General features: G+C 40.2%; 1 long non-coding RNA gene across 1 annotated transcript in view; it reads right to left on the bottom strand.

The window, feature by feature from the left end:
- Positions 1–2,904: 2,904 nt before the first annotated feature.
- The window catches only part of LOC309845523, a 37,465-nt gene continuing 24,835 nt past the window's right edge, over positions 2,905–15,534 (bottom strand). Inside the window, exons 2-4 of the long non-coding RNA XR_014301323.1 lie at positions 6,876–7,097; positions 3,357–3,676; positions 2,905–3,262 (exon numbers count right to left, since the gene is read on the bottom strand). This is a non-coding gene — a long non-coding RNA (uncharacterized lncRNA). The remainder of the gene's footprint in view (positions 3,263–3,356; positions 3,677–6,875; positions 7,098–15,534) is intronic.

Consider the following 15,534-nt stretch of genomic DNA (forward strand, 5'->3'; position numbering starts at 1 on the left):
TTACTGGATTGATGTGCTGTTAAAAAAGAAAGAGATGGCTATGACAGAGAGCCAGCAAGACCCTGGGGACAGGGAGAAGGTGCCATTAGAGCGATAGCCCATTGACATGAGCTGAGGCAAGTGGGCAGAGAGGGGTAGCAGCCAAGCTACATGGGGCTGGCTACGGTGAAGTAAGGAGAAAGTACCAACTAGGAAGGAAACCAACCCTGGACTGGGTCTGGTCATCGGCGTCAGCCACTCAGACATGGGGACTTGGACCTAAGGACAGGTCTCTGCTCACTAGAGAGGAGGGTTAAGAAGAAGCAGTACTTCCAGTCAGTCCCAGAGAAGCTTGGGTAGCGGTTGAGTAGTCAAGATAAGGACTCCAACCCAGCTGCAGCTGCGAGGCAGATGGGGAGAGGACCTAGATGGTGGCACGGTGGCGTAAGTCACATCCTCAAGGCAAGAAGCCACCAGATCACAGTAAGGCTGACAGAGACAGAGCTGACTTCAGCTTCTTAAATGCTCGAACCAGGCTGAAGTAATCATTCTTTCTTCCAAGAAAAGAATGTTCAAGACCTCTGAGCTGACCTGGAGGACTTTGCCTGGGAAACTCATGGTGGCCGGAGGAGGGAACATGGCTTCAGCTGGGGTTACAGTACTCAGAGCAGGTGGAAGAGTTCGGTGAGGCTGCAAGCCGGGCCAAAGCTAGATGCTGGCCAGCCGCACCACGCAGAACAGGGCCATTTGGAATCCTTCCAGTCGGAAGCAGGTTTGAAACCTGGGGTGGTATCTGTGCCAGTAATCTACAGACGGCATTTTATAGGATGTGGGGGATGGGGGACTTGAGAAGTAACATGTGGATGGATGGGGACCATCAAAGCCACAGAATTTACTCGGTACCACCGTGCAAGGACTCTGTGGCAAAGATGAGGGGATGTTATCTGCAAGGAGCCGAGCACATTTCATTTTCAAAACAGCAGACTTGGCAATAGGACCCACACTGAGGTTGACGCCCAGAGCATGGCCAATCCCAAACCCAACACTCCTTAGCTTGAGCCGGTTCTCTGACTCATTCTTAGGAGTGACCGGGCAAAACTCTATTCACAAGGACGTCTGTCCCCGAGTTCCTGGCTACGCCAGATGCAACTTTGGTGTTTGGAGAATAAAAATCAATTTCCTGCAAGAATGCTATGCAAAAGAATGTGTCATTTCAAAGTATTATGAAGAGTTCTATGAGCATTATTGACTTGGAAAATCACTTTGAGGGGAACACAATGATATTTCTTGAATGGGAAACTTATCCAATTTCAGAATAACTTTTTCAAGACCAGTTTTCTTCCTAGTTTACCTCTCACTGAGAACATTAGCAATGTTCTCAGAGAGTCAATATTTGCTTGTGGATGCGTAGGTTTCCTCTATAATTTTAATTAATTTCAGCACATGCATTATGGTTTGGGATGCCATTTTTCACCTGGCATAAGTATGTCCCTACCCAGGGCCCTCCAAAGTGCTGTGATTTGACATTTGGTAGGACAGGTAGCTTTCTCTGTCACACAAAATCTCTTATTCATCATCAGTGACGCCAAAGAAAACACCTGAGTGCTTTTGAGCATCAATAACAAAGGTCTGCTTTTTCCAAATGCCCTTCAACTTGAAAAGAAATAAATCCTCGCAAATTCTACCGCCCACACCAGGAAGTTTATTTCATCACAACTTAGAGTGGGAAGCAAACTCTTGGGGGGAATAATTGGACTTTCTAATCCCAGAGTAAAAGGTTTAAGGTCTTAGATCATGACTCAAGATTTTTAATTAATAATATTGTTCTGTGTTTCTTCCACTCACCCTTTCTTTTACCTAGTTAAATATTCAATTTGTTTTTAAAATGTCTTTATTTCAGTGTCTTTATTACACATCTCTAAGCTATAAGATTCATTAGTAAAATCATCATAATTACAATTTCGGGTGCTGGGTTCTCTCCAGTACTTTGGGGAGGGGGACAATGTCCCGATGTTCCTCCTCTGTTCTGGCTTATAGATAAACTTAAATATTCTTCCATTAAAAAATCTTTTTCCCACCAGCCTCAGCCTCTGTGGCCATCCAAAATTCTGACATTTCTCTAGAATATTCCATAGGCTTCAAACTTAAATTAGATCCAGGCCTATTTTGGAAAATTGGAATTTTGTTTGTATATGAGGAAAATAAAATTGCCTTTAAAAATTTTTTTTAAGTGAAAACACTGGAGCTGTGTTCTAAACAGGTAGCAGGATTTATCACTTTTCTTTGGGAGGATTTATTTCCAAGTCTTATTGTCATTCTGGTAAAGAACGGCCTGTGGGCTAGTCTGGAAGGAAGATACTGAGAAAGGGCAGAAGCCAGATTATATGTTGTATGATAAAATTACAAGGATTCTTGACTTCCCCCCTGGCAGCTAGAAGGGTATTGGGGACCCCATGAAATGTAGGAAGTGGGAAGATGGGAACTTGCAGACCCCCCCAGTAACACGAGACAATTATGGCTGAAGAGAAAGATGGCCACTAATGGGTTCTCCTAGAGAAGGACTGGCCACGTACTTTAGGAATACTGAGGTCAGCCATCCAGTTAGCTTCTCCTCTGTATTCTGATCCTTCTACTATTCCCAAATCTTTATTAAAATCCTGTGACAATAGCAGCTTTGTTGTGACAGAATTGCTGTGGAGAATAGGGTAGCTTATGCCTGAAGGAAGGAGAAAGAAGTCGGCAAAAGTGTTGACAAAACACACTTGTTGGCAGAGGCAAAGCCAGGGAAGGAATTCTGAGGGACAGATGACAAACAGCATCCAGAAGAATGTATACTTCTCCCATCCAAGGAGCTTCACACATACCATAGGATCCGACCTTTTCAACGCCCTATGGCATGGGGATGTAGCTCGAATAAGACCTGTGTCCAGAATGCTATAAGACTCAGAAATCTATGAATTATGCATAACTCACAAACCTCTTTTTCCTTCTCTGAAAAGTCAATATCATGTCACCATCTGATGATATCAATGTGGAAAACACTCATTGCCATTCTTCTTATGGTTTATTCTCTTTGATCGAAAGCACATGAATCCAAAGGAACTGGTTATTATCTGCCAATCCAACTCATGAAAGATTTGTTTTGTTGGACACTGACAAAAGAATTTTGTTCTGTATTACATCTTATAGTGGAATCTAAACATTCCTGTGAGTGAGAGCATTTTCAAACCGTTGTGCTGCTTTCTGGCGGCTCTGTTCACTACAGTCCTCCTCAACTTCATTCCTTTCAAAGATGCAAGCAAGAAGACAAAGTTATGACTCTGTATATCCAGAGGACGTAAAATGGGGATAAACTTAAGAAATGCCATGACTCCCACCTCATGGACATGGGGTTCTTTGCTGATAAGTCCAGACTCATCTTATGGATTCTTCTTAATCCCAGACTCCCAGCAGCCACTACAAGTCGGTTAGAACTGACATGTTGAGATGTGGTAGTTTCTTCCCGCACCCTGTCTCTTCCCCTTGGCTCACTTTCCACTGCAGACACTGCTGCAGCCAGTACCTCTGCTCGCAGGTGCATCCTGATAGCCCCTCACATCGACTTCACCCCTTATCTCTTGCATTCCGACCTCTGGCTTTTCTGCTGCCATCTTGAAGGACCCTTTGGGAATCTGTCACCCTCTCTCACATGTACAGCCTGGAAAAACAAGGGAGTTAATACTCACAGGTCAAATTTAACCCATGAGGGTTGCAAGCTAGTAGATAAGGGGCACATGCCCCCTTTTTCCATCTCCTGGGTAATACACTCTGAGGCACAGTCTACACTGTTAGAGAGTCCCAGACGCCAACAATAGTGCCCAACCCAAGAAAGCACACTTATACTGGCTTTCCCTCCTTTTTTCCACTACCTACTGTCCTCTGTTGCTGTTTCTTGGGACTGCTTCCCAAAATGAACTACCCTCATACAAGCCTTTGTTTTTTAAGGGGAAAACCAGGCTAAGCAAACTATACCTTAACTCGTGAAACAACATTTCATAAATAAAATAATTTCATTTCTATTTGTTATGCTTCTTTTAAAAAAGATTTTATTTATTTATTTGACAGTGAGAGACACAGTGAAAGGGGGAACACAAGCAAGGGGAATGCAGGAGGGAGAAGCAGGCCCCCTACTGAGCAAGGAGCCTGGGCTCAATCCCAGGACACAGGGATCATGACCTGAGCCGAAGGCAGCTGTCCAAAGACTGAGCCACCCACGTGCCCCTGTTATGCTTATTTTATAAGCTCTCCCTCAAGAAACCTACAAAGGATTTAAGCATAGGGCCATGACAAATTGTCCTTTACACCTCTTCCCTGTCTGGTGTAAAATACTGTCATGTCGATGAATTTAATCTCTAATTAGTTTCATGTTTGCATTTTTAATAATAATCTATAGATGTTAAAAATATTTGTTCTTGGTTTAGTTGTTGATGATTTAAAGTAAATAGAATTTATCACTTAACTTTTATTTTTACTTTAGATCTGGCTTTGCTTTTATTCCAATTTAGTATGTTGACTTATTTTTATACTAGGCACTTGTTTTTGTGGATTATATGAGATGGTTTTGCTCGAATGTAATGTCAAGTTTACCCGTATTGTCCCTTCCCTCTAGGAAACTCTGGCTGTTAAGGCATGCTTTAAAATAAAAAGGACAGATCTGAGATGTCTCGGGACAATCAAGGCTTGGAGTTTGCTCTCTGCTGTTGCTGCCTGGTTTCTGGGAATCCATGGAAATGGGAGTTGCATGGCAAAGCTAAGTAGTTACAATCAATCTCAGCAGTCAATTGTGTTGAGGACAATATAATCAATAGTTAATGTAACCATTGTAACTAATAGCTAGAACTCTCCAATTCTAAGTCTTAACATCGGACTTGCTCTTTCCCATCTGGACAGTGAAGGCAAGTCTCTTTGTACCTGAATGTGAGGGTGAACCCTTGTTCACCCTCACATTCGTCATCCAGCAGGCTTCTCCCTTCCAGTGCCATCACTGGGGGTGGTGCTGGATGCCACCTGCCCAGAAAGCTGCCTATCACAATCTCTGGCTTAGGAGTGTCTGCGGGTGGGGAGAAGGTGTAGAGTGGTGGTTGGTTTCCCAGGACCAGGGAAACATCACCTTTCATTGTCTTTGAAGGAAGGTCTAAGTGATTGGAGAGGAGTCTTTAGTATCAAGAATAAAGGTCCTCCTTTGTTTCAGCCTGACAACCTACCCACATTTTACACACTCATAAGACTTCCAAGGCTAGGGGTGCCTGACTGGCTCAGTGGTTTAAGCCTCTGCCTTCGGGTCAGGTCATGATCTCGAGCCCCACACTGGGCTCTCTGATCAGCATGGAGCCTGCTTCCTCTTCTTTCTCTGCCTGCCTCTCTGCCTACTTGTGATCTCTGTCAAACAAATAAATAAAATCTCAAAAAAAAAAAAAAGACTTTTTCAAGGCTAGTGCTTTATAATTTGTTGTCTTATTCTTTTGTAATGTCAAATAACTTTTACATTATTTCAAAGGCAAGGGCAGAAGTCCCTCTAAGAAGTTAACCTGTGATAACTTGCGATAAGTTAACTCTTGATTTTGTGTGAGTGAGTTAGGAGTCCAAAGGGATCAAGGAGATCTTACCCAGTGGCATTTGAGAAAAGCTATTCAAAGCCAAGGAATAGTCATGATCGAATCAGTGAAAAACAGGCCAACGTGACCTCTAAAATGAAGTATTGAGCAATTAATGGTCTTAGAAAACAGAAATTCTCATAAGATTACGCCTCCAGTAGGTGTGAAAAAGAGTTGGGGTTAATCCTGGACTGCAGGTTCAAAGCTTTAGGACAGCTTAGAAATGAGAAAAACGAAAGTGTTTCCCTAGGAAAGAAACTATGATTTTTCTTGCTATTTGGTTTATTCATACTTTTAAATCTAAATTCCACCATTGGAATTTTTCTTTAATATCATCTAAAAAGCTATATAAATAAAAAGATACCTGCACTTTTAGAATAGTGAAAAGTTAGAAACCATCTAAATAACACCTTACATTTTAATTGGCTAAATACATTATAATACATCAATCAATAGAATATTTAGCAAACCAAAAAGGAAAGATTATGAAGACCTTACAGTGAGAATATAGAAAACACTCCAGATATCTTATTAAAAGGTAAGGTTTCTCAACTTCAACACTATTGACATTCAAGGTCAGATCATTGTCCTGTGCATTGCAGGATATTCAGGAACGCCACTGGTCTCTAACCCTCTAGAAGACTAAGGCACTGCCACCCCAGCTGAGATGACCAAAAATGTCTCCAGACATTGCTAAAAGTCCCAGTCTGTGAGTGGAGTGTGGGGGAAAAGCTCCAGGTTTAAAACTACTATTAAAGGGAAAACCAAACTACAATATCTCTTCTCTACTATAATTAAATCTAATGAAATTAGGTATGCATCTAGATCAGAACAAAGATTAAACAAACATACAAAAAAACCCCCAGAACACTAATTTATTAAGGTGGTGGGATTCTGAATGATTTTCTTTTTGTAAATTCTTAATAAATAAAAATTTATAGGGAAAGTATCAGGATTGGAGTAACATAATATTACAGTGGTATTACATTTGCATGATAAATGAATGGTATGGTTAAAAGTATAAATGAAGGAATGGTTTTCTTACCTCTCATACTAATGAAGTCTACCCATTAGACATCAATCACCTAGAGCAAATTTCATGATTTATCTTCTAGAAGTTTCCTACTCACAGAGTTATGATGACTGAAACATGATTAGGTTTTGAAAACCTTTTGTTTTCTTCAGTGATGGAAGGTCAGTGTATGGGTTTGCTAGGGCTGCCATAACCCATACCACAGATGGGGGGACCGCCAGAACACTTACCACAGAACAGGTGGCTTGAATAATAGAAATGTATTATCTCCTAGTTCTGAAGACTAGAAATTCAAAATTAAATTGTTGGCAGAGTCGGTTCCTTTTGAGAGCTGAGAGGCAAGGATCTGTTCCAGACATTTCTCCCTGGCTTGTGGATGGTGGTTGGTCTTAATGTTCACATGTCCTTTTCCTTATATCTTCATGTTGTCTTCCTCTGTCTTCTGATTTTCCCTTTTCGTAAGAATACGAGTCATATTGATTAAGGTGCACCCAGTGGACTTCATTTTAACTTGATTATTTCTATAATGACCCCATCTCCAAATAAGGTCACTTCTGGGGTAATATCAGGTTAGGACTTGAACACCTGAGTTTGGGGAAGCATAATTCAACCCATAATAGTCAGAGTCTCAAGATGAGTGGGAAGAGCTATTTCTAACTGCACACAAAGCCCTGAAAATTCTGATGGGTTTGGTTTTAGGTTGGCTCCTCACACATTTCTTCCAAATGGACAGATACCCCTCTTTCTTCCTTTCCCTGCCCCATTTCCTAAGGGAGTATCTTGCCTTGTGAGTGAAGAAAATGTGTGGTATCTTCCAGGTAGTATTGGGGTAAAGCAGTCACCATTGGCCTTGGATAATGATTTAATAGCCTAAATAATAAATATTTATATGCCCTTAAAGCAAGATTTTTTTCCCTCCCCTTCCATGCATCAACTACATGCAGATGAAGAGCTGCAAATAATATTCCTTCCTGTGGTTTAAACACAAAGTAGAGGGGCACCTGGGTGGCTCAGAGGGTTAAGCCTCTGCCTTTGCCTTGGGTCATGATCTCAGGGTCCTGGGATTGAGTCCCACATCGGGCTCTCTGCTCAATTGGGAGCCTGCTTCCCCCTCTCTCTGCCTGCCTCTCTGCATACTTATGATCTCTCTCTTAAATAAAATAAAATCTTAAAAAAAAACCAAAGTAGAAAATTTATAAGTAATAGCCATGGGATGGATTAATTTCCTTAAAGTGGTGTTCTCTGCAGTTTCAATTTCATGCAGAGAATTCTAAGAGTGCCAAGATGCTACTCCACAGAGCCCTGCTTATTTGATGTGCAGTGGAGGAAACAGTTATGGATTCTGGCTTAGTTTCCAATCTGAAAGGATTTAAAGAAAGTAGTATTTTCATCTGTAAGTCTCAAAAGTTCACCATATTTTAGAATTAGATGAAACAGAAGTCATAAATTATGCTTTCTATGGATTATATAGACCTACACTCAAAGTTGATGTTAAATTGGGACCATTTCATAGAGATGCCAGTGCACATTTAAATGTGCACATTAAACTGGGCCATGAGTAATTCTTTATTAAAGAGTATTGGGACGTTTCCCCAATAAGTCAGAGGTATGAAGAGGGTCTATATGCCTGTGTTTATTTATCTCTGCTCTTCTTATATCAGACAACTGGAAGCCCAGATTCAGAATTCAAACTCTTCCCATATTCCCACAGGAATTCCAATGACTTTAGGCACGGATTTGGATTTTGTACACACACTGAAGAGCCAGGGATGACGGGGAGCCGAGAGAAGAGAATTCTGCTAGTTCCTAAGCTTCTTTCCTCCTAGTTTCTTTTCTTGTTTTATCCTTTCTGTATTCTTTCCACCCTATGCCCCTTCTTAAGTCACCACAGCAGCAACAACAATTCCTTTTGTCAGCTTGTGCATAATATGGAACGCAACATGTCAAATTATTTCCTCGAATATATGCGTGCTTAATATAATCAGGAGAATAAACCTTTCTCTATTCCATGACACACTGACCGTGTGTAATTTACTTAACCTCTTTAAAGGAATACGGTGAAAGTCACCCTATATGGTGAATTTCTGTATACCATGATCAGCAATGACTTCCATCCTCTGATCAGCCCCTTCTCAATCAAAGGAAGGTTAAGTTTGTCTGGGCGGGAGGAAAAGAGGGTGAAGATAGAAGGAACAATAGGGATCGATATCAACTTGAGGAAAGCAGGAAGAGGAAAATGGATTCCTGAATCCTGGAATACCTTCCTGGCCCAAACTGGCCTTCTAACTGGGAAATTTCAGACTGCAGCAAGGTGGAGGTGGGCACGGACTGGTACTCTTGGGTCCTGGAACTTCCTGCATTTCTTGTGCAATCAAATTACTCCCTATTGGGTATGACTGAAGGTTTAGACCTTGCTTATTGTGTTCTGATGGAGTTTATCTGAATATGTTATTATTTTTTAAAAAAACACTTTAGTATGTCATCTTACAGCAGTCTCAAAATAACTACCCCATTTAATACTAACACAACACCACTGCCAACAATCAGACACTTCTGAAGGAAGCAAAGTTCTTAACAAATTAATAACGAGAGTTGGGACTCCTACCAGTTCTTCTGATGGCAACTACACTGGTTTTTCCTGGACAGCATGCTTCCTTCCCCAGGAGACCTCATCAAGACTAGATAACAGGAACCTATTCTTCCTCCAAAACAGTTATTTGGACTGATACTCGGTTAATTATCTCGTGATTCTCCTGGCCTGTGTCCATATGTTTTAGGCACTGTGTGGGCCCGTGCCTTCCTATTGGTGGCCTCCAACTGCAAGCTGGGTCTAAACCTGGCAGTTTGGTGAATTCAAAGAGACAAGCAGTCACTTCAGTTAAATAAATAAGATGAGTTGTTCTAAGTCATCCTCTACTTCCCCCGAGTGAAATTTTCACTCCCCACTGGGATAAAGAGTTTTGCAATAATATCAAAATTGGAAGTGGGAAAAAATTGGCTCTGTAGTGATTCCCTGGCAAAGATGTGTAATAATAATAAGAAGAACAATAGCATCAACCTCTATTTCTTGATTATATGCTTACTGTATTCTAGGTACTGCACTCAACACACCATATAATTTAATTAGAAACAATTTTGTGATCTAATTTTGTCTTTTTCACTATAAATGAAGAATTTTGTGTGGATGACAAAACAAGAGTTAGGAGTCCTACCGGTTCTTCTGATGGCAACTGCACTGATTTTTCCTGGACAGCATGCTGGGCCTTGGTGCCTACTCTCTGATCTAATGAGCAGATGTGAGCAATTACAGTTCAGCCTCCAAGCACTGCTGTCTGGTGGAAGAACAGGAACAGCAAGAAATGACCATGATACTTGATTTAGTCTTTGCCTCTTATACACTGCAACATTTGTACTCTCCATTTATCTACCCAGTGGGTATAAGTTAATGCTCATGACCTGGTGTTCTGTATCGGCTACTTCTCATATGGCAGAAAATACTCATACGTCTTACAAGAAAAACACTGTCCATAGCCAGGAGCAAGTTTCTCCCTGAGGGTCCAGGATGATTTGCCTACTTTTATCAGCACGGATTTTTCTCTGCTTTCACAAGCAACTTGAACTTGTCTGCTAGATGAGGAAGGATATTGGAGCAATTTTGGTCTTAAGGTTCCTGTAGCATCATTTATTGAGGAGGACGTTTACATTTAATCCCAATGCTGTGTAGTCTGTTGGTATTATCAGAAGGAGGATTTGGAGACCAGAGCAAAAAGAGTGGACATCTAGTGACAGATTGCATGTTGGAATTTTGATCACAGGCAGCCTGGGTTTAAATCTCCCGTCTACCATTTATGAACTGTGTTATCTTAGACGTTTTACCTGCCTTCCCCAAGTTTTAATTTTCTCATCTTTAAAATGAAGACAAGAGGGTGCCTGGGTGGCTCAGTGGGTTAAAGCCTCTGCTTTTGGCTCAAGTCATGATCCTAGGGTCCTGGGATCGAGCCCCGCATCAGGCTCTCTGCTCAAGCAGTGAGCCTGCTTCCTTCCCTCTCTCTGCCTGCCTCTCTGACTACTTGTGATCTCTGTCTATCAAATAAATAAAATCTTTAAAAAATTATAAAATGAAGATAAGAACAATGTCTGTTTCATAGGGTTAGTTTGAGGGCTCAGGGAGATATGGCACAACAATGTGTTGGCATACTGCTTGGCACCTAACACAGCTCAATAAATGCTAGTTATTGTGTAAGCAATTCCTCTCTTTGCCCCTCCTTGGATATGCAACTTTGGCCAAGTCATGCAATGTTTCTAACCTCTGCTTCTATAAGAAAATAGACTAGACAAAATGGTTTCTAAGATCTTTTTCAGGGGCACCTGGGTGGCTCAGGTGGTGAAGCATCTGCCTTCGGCTCAGGTCGTGATCTCAGGGTCCTGGGATCGAGCCCTGCATCAGACTCTCAGATCAGTAGGGAGCCTGCTTCTGCCTCTCTTTCTGCCTTTCTTTCTGCCCACATGCTTGCTTTCTCTGACAAAGAAATAAATAAAATCTCTTAAAGATAAATAAATAAATAAATAAAATCTTTTCTCACCCCTGGCTCCCTATACATCAAAATCATTTTGTACATTCATAGCACATAGTAGTCACCAAACACTCGATAGGCTCCTCTGCATTTTTCAGCACTCTAGTTAGTTTGGGATGTCATACATAGTTTTGGCCAATGGAAATACATGTGTAAATGATGTGTAATTAAAGATCAACATGTGGCCTGAGAGGCATGCATGAAAAAACATAGAAGGGGCCAAAAAACCCAATACGCAGTGTTGCATGTGTAGCTCCAGGATTTTTTGGCATTTACTAGATGCTACCCTTTTCCTCATTGGCATGGTTCCAGGTTTATTTCACTGTATATGTAGGATGGCTCTAACTCTCAAGTCGGAAATTCTTCAGCCTGTTTTTTTATAACACCTTAGCATTTCTCCTGGTATTTCACAGGGCATTAGGAAATTCTGAAGCATAATTATTTCTGTTCTAACTACACTAATTATAAGAAGCAAAACTTTTCACATCAGTAAAATGGAAAGGCACACAGTATCTTGCATCTCCATCTCACAAGATTGTTGTGAAAATCAAAGTAGACAGCAGAGATTGAAGAGGGAAGTGTTGTGCAGTAAGGCGAGGGGAACAATGTGATGGTGGAGTGAGAAGGGTATTGGAAAGGGTATTGGTATTTTATTGGTATCATAAAAGAATTTGAATGTCTGATAGAGGAGACCTATATTTTTAAAGAGAAGAAACATATGAAAGTCAAAATGCAAAGTATGGCCAGAGACCTACACAGGAACTTTAATTAGAAGAGCCTAGCTTCATTCCACAGATTACATCTCATTTCCCTATTTTATTTCTTTAAAAAGAAAGAGGTACTAACTTAATATATCCAAAAAAGAAATAATAACACCTTCCTCAGAATAACTGAAATTCAAAGAACAGTGAGAATGCTGTTTTTAAGTAGCTGTTTACTTACCCAACTCTGGATAATTTAGGGAAACTGGAATTCTTTGAATTTGCCAACCCTATTTTCTTAACTAAGAAATAATGTTGGTTGACATATATCAATGTCATTTTATTAATAATGATTGATTTAAATGTGAATCTGAAAAGTAAATAAATACTAGTGATTCAGCTCTCCTTGTCATTTATCAAGATGCATTTATCCAAGCCATTTGTGATTTGGATAGAATGTTGGAACACAGACCAATGCACTGTAACAAACAAGATAGATGAAAATCTCAGAGGATGACTGTTGACCTAATCCAAACAAAATAACTCCTGGTTCCATTTGCTGTTGCCAAGTCTCAGTAGAGTGCTAATCATAAATATAGCACAAGTATGGAAAGGGTTCTGCTTGTCTTTCTGTTTGTGACTGTTCAAGCAGATGAGTGATAGAACTGTGAGCTGATCTTCACTAACTGCCTGGAAGTCAGCAAGTCCTTGACGTCAATGCTCAAATCCAGGTATGCTGTGAAAGCTGTAGTCCTTCACCAGGTAAAAGGAAAAAGTAAACAGTATTATCTAAGGAAGAGAACGAGGCACGAGGCAATGAATCAGGTCACTGAGGCAAGAATAATGCATCACTTCACTACACCAACACACACCACCTAGTGAGGCCACACTTTGGACCCTAGCAGTGACGGGTGTCCTAAGAGGTTATTGATGAAAACTTGGTAGGTGATGTGAAAAGGTACTTAACAGTATCATTTCCATATCAGAAGGACCAATGATTCATGTCTTCTCTGAGCCTTTGAGCTAGGTACATTGTTTAATTTATGGGAGACCTGTTTCCCCAAATTCGGGCCAACAGTTGGTCATTTCATCTCATATTCATTCAAGCTATGTATTGAATACACTATGATTTTAAAAAGAGGCAAAAATGTATGTTTAATAATTGTCAGTGACTCTGCATTAGATGTTACTAACCACCAAATGGTGCCACGACACTGGTATATAGAATAGTTCTTTGGCTCATCACTCCATGTGGACCAATCAGCGAGAGGGTTGCTACCAATAGGGAGAGAGAACAGGAGTGAGATGTGTAAGACTTAGAGGATGGAAGGAGGGGGTAAAAGCACCATGGGAATAGACAGTACCAATAGTCTAACACCTGCATTTCAATAATTTGGTCTTCTCTTGGCCACAAATTCCCTAACTGGAGGAGCAGAAGACTTGCCAGCCAACTGAACTCCCCCCTTTTTACTCCTGCCCCCCCCCCCCCCTGTACACACATACACTTCTGAAGCCTTTATTTCACTTTCTTGTTTAAATGCTCTGGCTAGAATCTCCAGTACAATGTTGGTTAGAGGTAATGAGAGAAGACATCTTTGTCTGATTTTAGGGGGAAGGTCTTCAGTCTTATAGAACATTTGCTGTGAGCTTTTTGTTTGGGTCCTTTACCAGGTTGGGAAACTGAACTTTTATTCCTAATTTTTTAAGTGTCTTTATCATGAAAAGGTATAGGATTTTGTGAAATGGTTTTGTTGCAACTATTCAGATGATCATGCGGGACTTTTGTCCTTCATTTCATTAATATTACATATTACATTAATTGATTTTTAGATGTAAAAACCAAACTTGCATTAATCCCATTTGGTTAACATGTATAATTCTTTTCATATGTTGTTGAATTCGGTTTGCCAGTATTTTGTTGAGGACCTGCATCCACATTTATGAGAGATATTGGTCCATAGTTTTCCTTTATTTTGACATCTTTGGGCTTGATATTAACATAAAAATGATCTCATAGGATGAATAAAGAATTGTTCCCTCCTCAAGGCTCAGTCAGTTAAGTCTCTACCTTCAGCTCAGGTCACGATCCCAGGGTCTTGGGACTAAGCCCTGAATTGAGCCCTGCATCAGGCTCCCTGTTCAGCAGGGAATCTGATTCTCCCTCTGCCCCTCCCCCTGCTCATACTTCCTCGTGCTCTCTCCCTCTCTCCCAAATAAATAAATAAAATCTTAGAAAAATTTTTTAAAAAGAATTGTCCCCTCCTCTTCCCTCTTTATTTTTTGGAAGAGTTTATGAAGAATTGGTATTCATTCTTTAAATGTTTGGTGGCACTCACCAGTAAAACTGTCTAGGAGTTTTCTTTGTGCATATATTTTTTTTTATTACTAATTAAATGCCTTTTGTTGTTACATGTCTATTTAGATTTTATATTTCTTACTTAGTAAGTTTTGGCAGTCTGTGCTTCTGTAAGAACATCTTCATTTAATCCAAGTTACCTAATTTATTGTCATACAATTGTTCATATTATTTCTTTTTAATTCTTTTTTATTTCTGTAAGGTTGATAGTCACATCCCCACTTTCCTTCCTGATTTTAATAAGTTGAGTCCTCTTTTCTTCCTTGGTCAGTCTAGCCTAAGTTTTGCCAATTTTATTGATTTTTCAAAGCAGTTTTTATTTCATTGATTTTTCTCTATGTTTTTCTTATTCCCCATTTCATTAACTTCTGCTATAATCTTTGTTACATCACCAAAATGAGAAGGAGAACGTAAGCTATCTTTTTCAAAATCCAGTCTTATGAATGAAAATAAGCAGAGTCCCAAACTCATACTATAGGAAGATAGTTATTGCTTTAAACTGTCTTTAGACTCTCAAGTTCAATAACCCACTGCAGAAGTTGGTTTATGTGTACAGATCTTCCTTGACCTTCTGTGGGGTTACATCTCAATAAATCCATCATAAATTGAAAATATAAGTTGAAGCTGCCTTTAGTATACCAAAACCACTCAACATCGTAAGTTAACCTCACCTACCTTAACTAAGCTCAGAACACTTGCATTAGTATACAGTTGGGCAAAATCATTTAACACAATTCCTGTTAAAATAAATTGTCAAATACCATGTAATTTATTGAATATTGTACTGAAAGTGAAAAACAGAATGGCTGCAAAGGTACAGAACATTCATAAAAACATACTGGTTGTTCGCCCTCCTGATTGCATGGCTGCCTGGGAACTGTGGCTTACTGCTGCTACCTAGCATCACGAGACTATCCTATTACTTACATTATCCCAGGAAAAGATCCAAATTCAAAATTCAAAATATGGGTTCTACTGAATGTGTATTGTTTTCATACCATCATAAAGTAGAAAACTCGTAAGTCAACCCATGGTAAGTCAGGGACCATCTGTATAGGAATCCAAAGTCTGGAAGGAAGATCAAAAAATGTCATCTCCCCTCACGCTCAACAGCATTTCTCATCAAAATCACCACATGATGAAATCAACTAGGCTTCTGCAGAGGCAGCTTCTACCCTTTCTCTCTCCCGAAAGTGAATTTGTAAATGCTTCACTCATCAGGCAAAGGTGATTCCTATACAACCAAAAGACTAGAGCA

The sequence above is a fragment of the Mustela nivalis genome, assembly GCF_964662115.1.
Source record: "Mustela nivalis genome assembly, chromosome: 12".
In the NCBI taxonomy this organism is placed as follows: Eukaryota; Metazoa; Chordata; class Mammalia; order Carnivora; family Mustelidae; genus Mustela; species Mustela nivalis.